Raw genomic sequence first — 6,000 nt, forward strand, 5'->3', positions numbered from 1 at the left:
CTCGCTGTTCCGGAGGAAGGGGACAAAGACCCCTGCCTAGGAGCCTGGGAGTCTTTGAAGGTAATGATTTTTTTTGGTAGGGGTGTCTCCAGACACCCCAGACATTTCTAAAAGGCCTCCTCGCCGCTGCCTGGTGGAGAGGGAGCGTGGGGGGATCCACCTTCTGCCCCCAATCCCCCAACCAGCCTGGACCCCCCAGGGTCACCCTGGGGCTCTGAAGGGGGCTTCGGTCGCTGGTTGAATGAAGGGCCACAGAAAATGAAGCCGGCGCAACGACCGCAGAACCCTCAGTCGGCACCAGGACCCTGGAGCTCAGGGTGCGAAAGGTGATGGCTGGGGGTGGGGAGGACTGTGGGCAACAGGGGGTCCTGAGCGGGGTTCGGGGCTCCCCCTTTCCATACTCAGTCTTCCTGCCAGCCTCAGAACTGAGTACACAGTTGGCGATTAATAAGCGCTTGCAGCTCCCCTCCCTGGCCAGCCTGAGGGGAGCGGCAGTGGCCCTTATGGGATAGGGGTGGCGGTGGAGTGCGTTCCTGGCACAGAGCTGGCACACAGCACAAACGAATCCCTTGGCGAGAGTGGGGCCGTCCCGGAAGGAAGCCCTGGGAGCCTAGGGGTTGTTGGGGTTGGGACTGCGCCCCGAAGCGGGAGGGCCCTGCGAGAAGGGAGGCCCTGGCTGAAGGGGGATCCTGAGGCCGGAGGTGCCAGACCCGGATGCGGGGCCAGGTGAGTAGGGCTGCAGGATGCAGCCTTGCTGGGTTTGAAAAGTGGCGGAGGCTTGGCCCTGGGAGGGGCAGGAGGATTCAGGCTGAGACCCAGAGGGGGCAAAGCAGGTCCTTGAGGAGGCACACAGGCCTGGAAGGGCCTGGGACGCGAAGGCGTGGCAGCTGTTGGCCATTAGATAGAGGGGCTGTCGCCTGGGGAGAAGCCTCACCTGGCTTGTTCCCCTGCCAGGCACAGGTGAGCCGGATGGGAAAAGGACGGGCGTGTCTTCTGCCCAGGTGGGATGTGGCCAGCATCTGCCTGTGGCCTGGGAGTGCCCATTGTCCCCTAAGAGCTCTGGTTATACCCTGGGCAGCTACTGGCCAGGCTGGAGCAGGTGGCAGGCAGCGACCTTGAGCCCTTCCTGGAGGCTGTCAGGGGATGGTTTGGAGGGGAATACAGCTTCCCTGGCAGGGCCTGGGCTGTCCCTGGGGAGCGGAGTGCCCTGGGTGGCGATTGTTATAATCCTCGTGGTCATTTTCATGCAAATAAGCACTGAGAGCGTTAGGTTCTGCCCCCAACCAGGGTGGAGGGCTAGGGAGGTGGCACCCCGGAGAGGACGGTGGCTTTTCTGCAGCCCCGCTGCTTGGTTCCACGTTGCCTTTACACCCAGCAGGTGCCGGCCCGGGCGGTGGGCGCAGGGGCCTGGGTGTCCGACCAGGTCAGCTCAGCTCAGCTCAGCTCAGCTCAGCTCAGCTCAGCTCAGCTCGGCGGCCGCACCGCCTCCTGGCACAGGTGTGGACTCGGGTGGGAGGCGCTACCCAGGGAGGGGGCTGCGGTGTCAGTCCCGGCCCGGGCCTGTAGACGCCGCCTCGGGGGTCTCTGGGGCTGGGGAGGATCCTGCGAGGGGCCAGGGAGGCTCCAAGGCAGCGGCAAGGGTCTGGCGGCGTCCAGCAGCCTGGGGCGGGACCTGCGCTCCGGGCAGGGCAGGTGGAGGCCGAGAGGGGCCGGCCTGGCGGTTCGCGCGCGCCCTCTGCCGTCCGCGGACCGCGGCTCAGGCTCTGCCGCCTGAAGCTCGTTTTGCCTCAGGGAGGATGTCCAAGGTCGTTTCTTAAAGCATCCTTGTTGTGCAGAAGAAACAGTGGGGTTCACTTTTCTCGCTAATGTGCATATAATTGTTGCAACTAATTATGTGTGGCAAACCTCCATGCCACTATTTTCCCAACCTTTTTTAAGTCAAGGCATAGCTAACTCAATAAAATGCCTATTCCAGCTGTTCAAGTAGGCTTTCTCTCCAGTTATTTCTTTAAAAACCTTATTATTTTTTATAGTGGTAAAATACAATAGCATGTAGTAACATGCGATGTACCATATGAACTATTTTAAGGTGAATTTGGCGCATTAAGTACATTCTCTTGGTGTGTAACCATCACCACTACCCATCTCTGGAGTTTTTACTCCAACAAAACTGGAATTCTACTCTGTCCTCATTAGACACCAACTTCCCAACCCCCTCCCCAGCCCTTGGCACCCATTATTCAAGTAGATTTTTTTTTTTTGATGGAATCTCCTTCTTGTCACCCAGGCTGGAGGGCAGTGGTGCAATCTCAGCTCACTGCAACCTCCATCTCCCGGGTTCAAGTGATTTCTCCTGCCTCAACCTCCCAAGTAGCTGGGATTACAGCCGGCCACTACCATGCCCGGCTAATTTTTGTATCTTTAGTAGAGATGGGGTTTTGCCACGTTGGCCAGGATGGTCTCGAATTCCTGACTTCAAGTGATTCTCCCGCCTTGGTCTCCCAAAGTGCTGGGATTACAGGCGTGAGCCACCGCACCCAGCCAGCAGATGGGTTTTGACAACCGTATACATAGTTTTATTACCATCATTGTGAGACCTTGAAACTTTATTACCCCGGGAAGTTCCCTGGTGCCCGGTCCTCACCCTCTGACCTGTCACTGTGAGTTACTGCTGTTTGTTCGTACACTTCATAGAAATGGAAACAATGGAAACAAACAGTGAGAGGACTTTTGCCCCTGGCATCTTTCACTCAAGGAAATACTTTTTTTTTTTTTTCAGACAGAGTATCTTTGTCCCCCAGACTGGAGTGCAGTGGCGCGATCTCAGCTCACTGCAACCTCCATCTCCCAGGTTCAAGCGATTCTCCAGCCTCAGCCTCCCAAGTAGCTGGGACTACAGGCACCCACCACCACACCCATCTAATTTTTGTATTTTTTAGTGGAGATGGGGTTTCACCACGTTGGCCAGGCTCATCTCGAACTCCTGACCTTAGGTGATCTGCCCACCTCGGCCCCCAAAGTGCTGGGATTACAGGCGTGAGCCACCTTGCCTGGCCTGAAGGAATTGCTTTTGAGATTCCTCCACATTGCTGCTTTCCCGGAACCTGATGATAATGTCTGTGTGGTTCTGTATTTCATGGGTGTATGTCAAGAGTTGAACCAATTCTTTATTTTTTACATATTAGATTATTTTTTCATATCTGGGCTATAAAAAACTGCAGCAGGCCGGGCACGGTGGCTCATGCCTGTAATCCCAGCATTTTGGGAGGCTGAGGCGGGGTGGATCATGAGGTCTGGAGATCGTGACCATCCTGGCTAACATGATGGAAACCCCGTCTCTACTAAAAATCCAAAAATGTAGCCAGACGTGATGGCGGCGCCTATAGTCCCAGTTACTCGGGAGGCTGAAGCAGGAGAATCGCTTGAACCTGGGAGGCAGAGGTTGCAGTGAGCCGAGATCGCGCCACTGCACTCCAGCCTGGGCGACAGAACGAGGCTCCATCTCAAAAAACAAAACAAAACAAAAAGCAAACAAAAAAAACTGCAGCAGATAGCATCCTATTATATATGCTTTAAAAAAAGATATGGGGTCTCACTATTTTATCCAGGCTGGACTGAACTCTTCCCGGGCCCAAATGGTCCTCCTGCTTCAAGCTCCCTGTAGCTGGGATTATAGACACGTGCCACCACACCCAACTCTTACATGTTTATAACACACTTCTCAGATTATCTTTTTTTCTTTCCTCCTTCTCTTTCTCCTCCATTTCCTTCATTCCTTCCTTCCATCCTTCTGTCCTTCCTGGTTTCCTTCTCTTTCTTGACAGGCTGTCACTGTGTCACCCAGGCCCAGTGCACTGGTGGAAATACAGCTCACTGCAGTCTCAACCTCCTGAGCTCAAGGGATCCTCCCATCGCAGCATCCTGAGTAGCTGACACTATAGGCATGTGCCAGCATGTTCAGGTAATTAAAAAAAAATTTTTTGGCCACATGTGGTGGTGCCTGCCCATAATCCTAGCCACTCGGGAGGCTGAGACACCAGAATTGCTTGAACCTGGGATGCGGAGCTTGCAGTGAGCCAAGATCATGCAACTGCACTCTAGCCTGGGCGACAGAATGAAACTCCATCTCAGAAAAAAAGGATAAGTTTTTTTTTTGTTTTGTTTTTTGTTTTTTTTTTTTGTAGAGATGAAGTCTCACTATGTTACCGAGGCTGGTGTCAAATTCCTGGGCTCAAGCAATCCTCCTGTCTCAGCCTTCCGCCTTCCGGAATGCTGGGATTACAGGATTATTTTCTTTCCTAGTTTTTGTTGTTGTTGTTGTGTTTAGATGGCATCTCGCTCTGTTGCCCAGGTTGGAGATCTCAGCTCACTGCAACCCCCACCTCCCAGGTTCAAGCAATTCTCCTGCCTCAGCCTCCCGAGTAGCTGGGATTACAGGCGCCTGCCACCACGCCTAGCTAATTTTTGTAGTTTGTTTCACCATGTTGGCCAGGCTGGTCTTGAACTCCTGACTTCAGGTGATCTGCCTGCCTTGGTCTCCCAAAGTGTTGGGATGACAGGCGTGAGCCACAGTGCCCTCTGCCCCCACCTTCCATGTCCCCAGATATTGCAAAGTTGCCCTGAGTGGGGAATTCTAATACACACCTCACCAGCAGAGGGCCGGGCACGGTGTCACACCTGTAATCCCAGCACTTTGGGAGGTTGAGGTGGGTGGATCACCGGAGGTCAGGACCAACCTCGCCAACATGGTGAAACCCCATCTCTACTAAAAGATACAAAATTTAGCCGGGTGTGGTGGTGGTCGCCTGTGATCTCAGCTACTTAGGAGACTGAGGCAGGAGAATCACTTGAACCCAGGAGGCGGAGGTTGTGGTGAGCTGTGATTGTGCCATTGCACTCCAGCTTGGGCGACGAGCAAAACTCTGTCTCAAAATAAAATACAATAAAACCCATGCCAACACTTGGGATTTTATGCATTTTGATTATAGCTGCATTACTTGATGGACTGACTAGGAGGGCACTGGAGTGTCCTCTCATGCAGACTCCGTATTTAGTTTGAAGATGCCCTTCTGTATTGCTTTATAATCTTTCCCAGGGAGGCCTTGTGGTCTTCCCATTGCTTAGATGACTCCTGAGCTTATGATTTTGGTTGCGTTGTGAAAGGCCTCTTATAAAAGCCACGATTTCTGACGTGTTGTTGTCTGTCGTGGGCTGGCTGTGGATCACCCTCTCTGACTTCTCTTACTCCTTCAAGCAGGCCTGTAGGTTCACTTGGATTTCCTGGGTAGACAGCCGTATCATCTCTGAATCATCACTTTTGTTTCTTTCCAGACCTCACATTGCTTGTTTCTTTTCCTTGTCGTATTGCGCGGTCTGGGATCACCATGCTAATGCTAAGTGGACAGGGTGATGGTGGGAGTCAGTCTCCCTGCCCCAGAAAGTAGCCAGATGCAAGGCTTAGTGCACACGTTTTCTGAAAGGGTGAATCCTAGGGATGCAAGAGTGAGGGAGGAACCCAGCGAGCCAGGGAGGAGGTGAAGCTGAGGCGAGGCTGCTTCTTACTCAGCTGCTGCGGCTTTTCTGGAAGTTGCAGCTCGGCTGACCACGTCTGCACACCCTCTCCCACAAGACCTTACAGCGACGCTGCACCTCAGAACAATCCACAGGGAGGAGGAAGGGAGAACAGCTTCTCTGCAAGCTCCTTCCTGTCTGCTGCTGTCATAGGTCAGAGTTGCTCTCCCAGAGAATTAATTTCCCTGCACCTTCGGGTGGTGGTACTGGCCCCTCTTGGCAGCTGCTGGGCAGGCCAGAGCGTCGAGGGTTTGGGTAAGCTGTAGCATTGTGCAGAAGCTTCTGGAGCTCCTGTTGCTGCAGGAATGTGATGTTCAAATAGCAGGCTGGCGGTCCCTGGGCAGCAAGGCAAGGCACTAAGGCTGGAGCACGTAGGACCAAGCAAATGAGACACGCAAGTGGGGTCTGTACGGTGGATCTCTGTTCTGC

Source organism: Macaca mulatta, chromosome 14 (assembly GCF_049350105.2).
Source record: "Macaca mulatta isolate MMU2019108-1 chromosome 14, T2T-MMU8v2.0, whole genome shotgun sequence".
NCBI lineage: Eukaryota > Metazoa > Chordata > Mammalia > Primates > Cercopithecidae > Macaca > Macaca mulatta.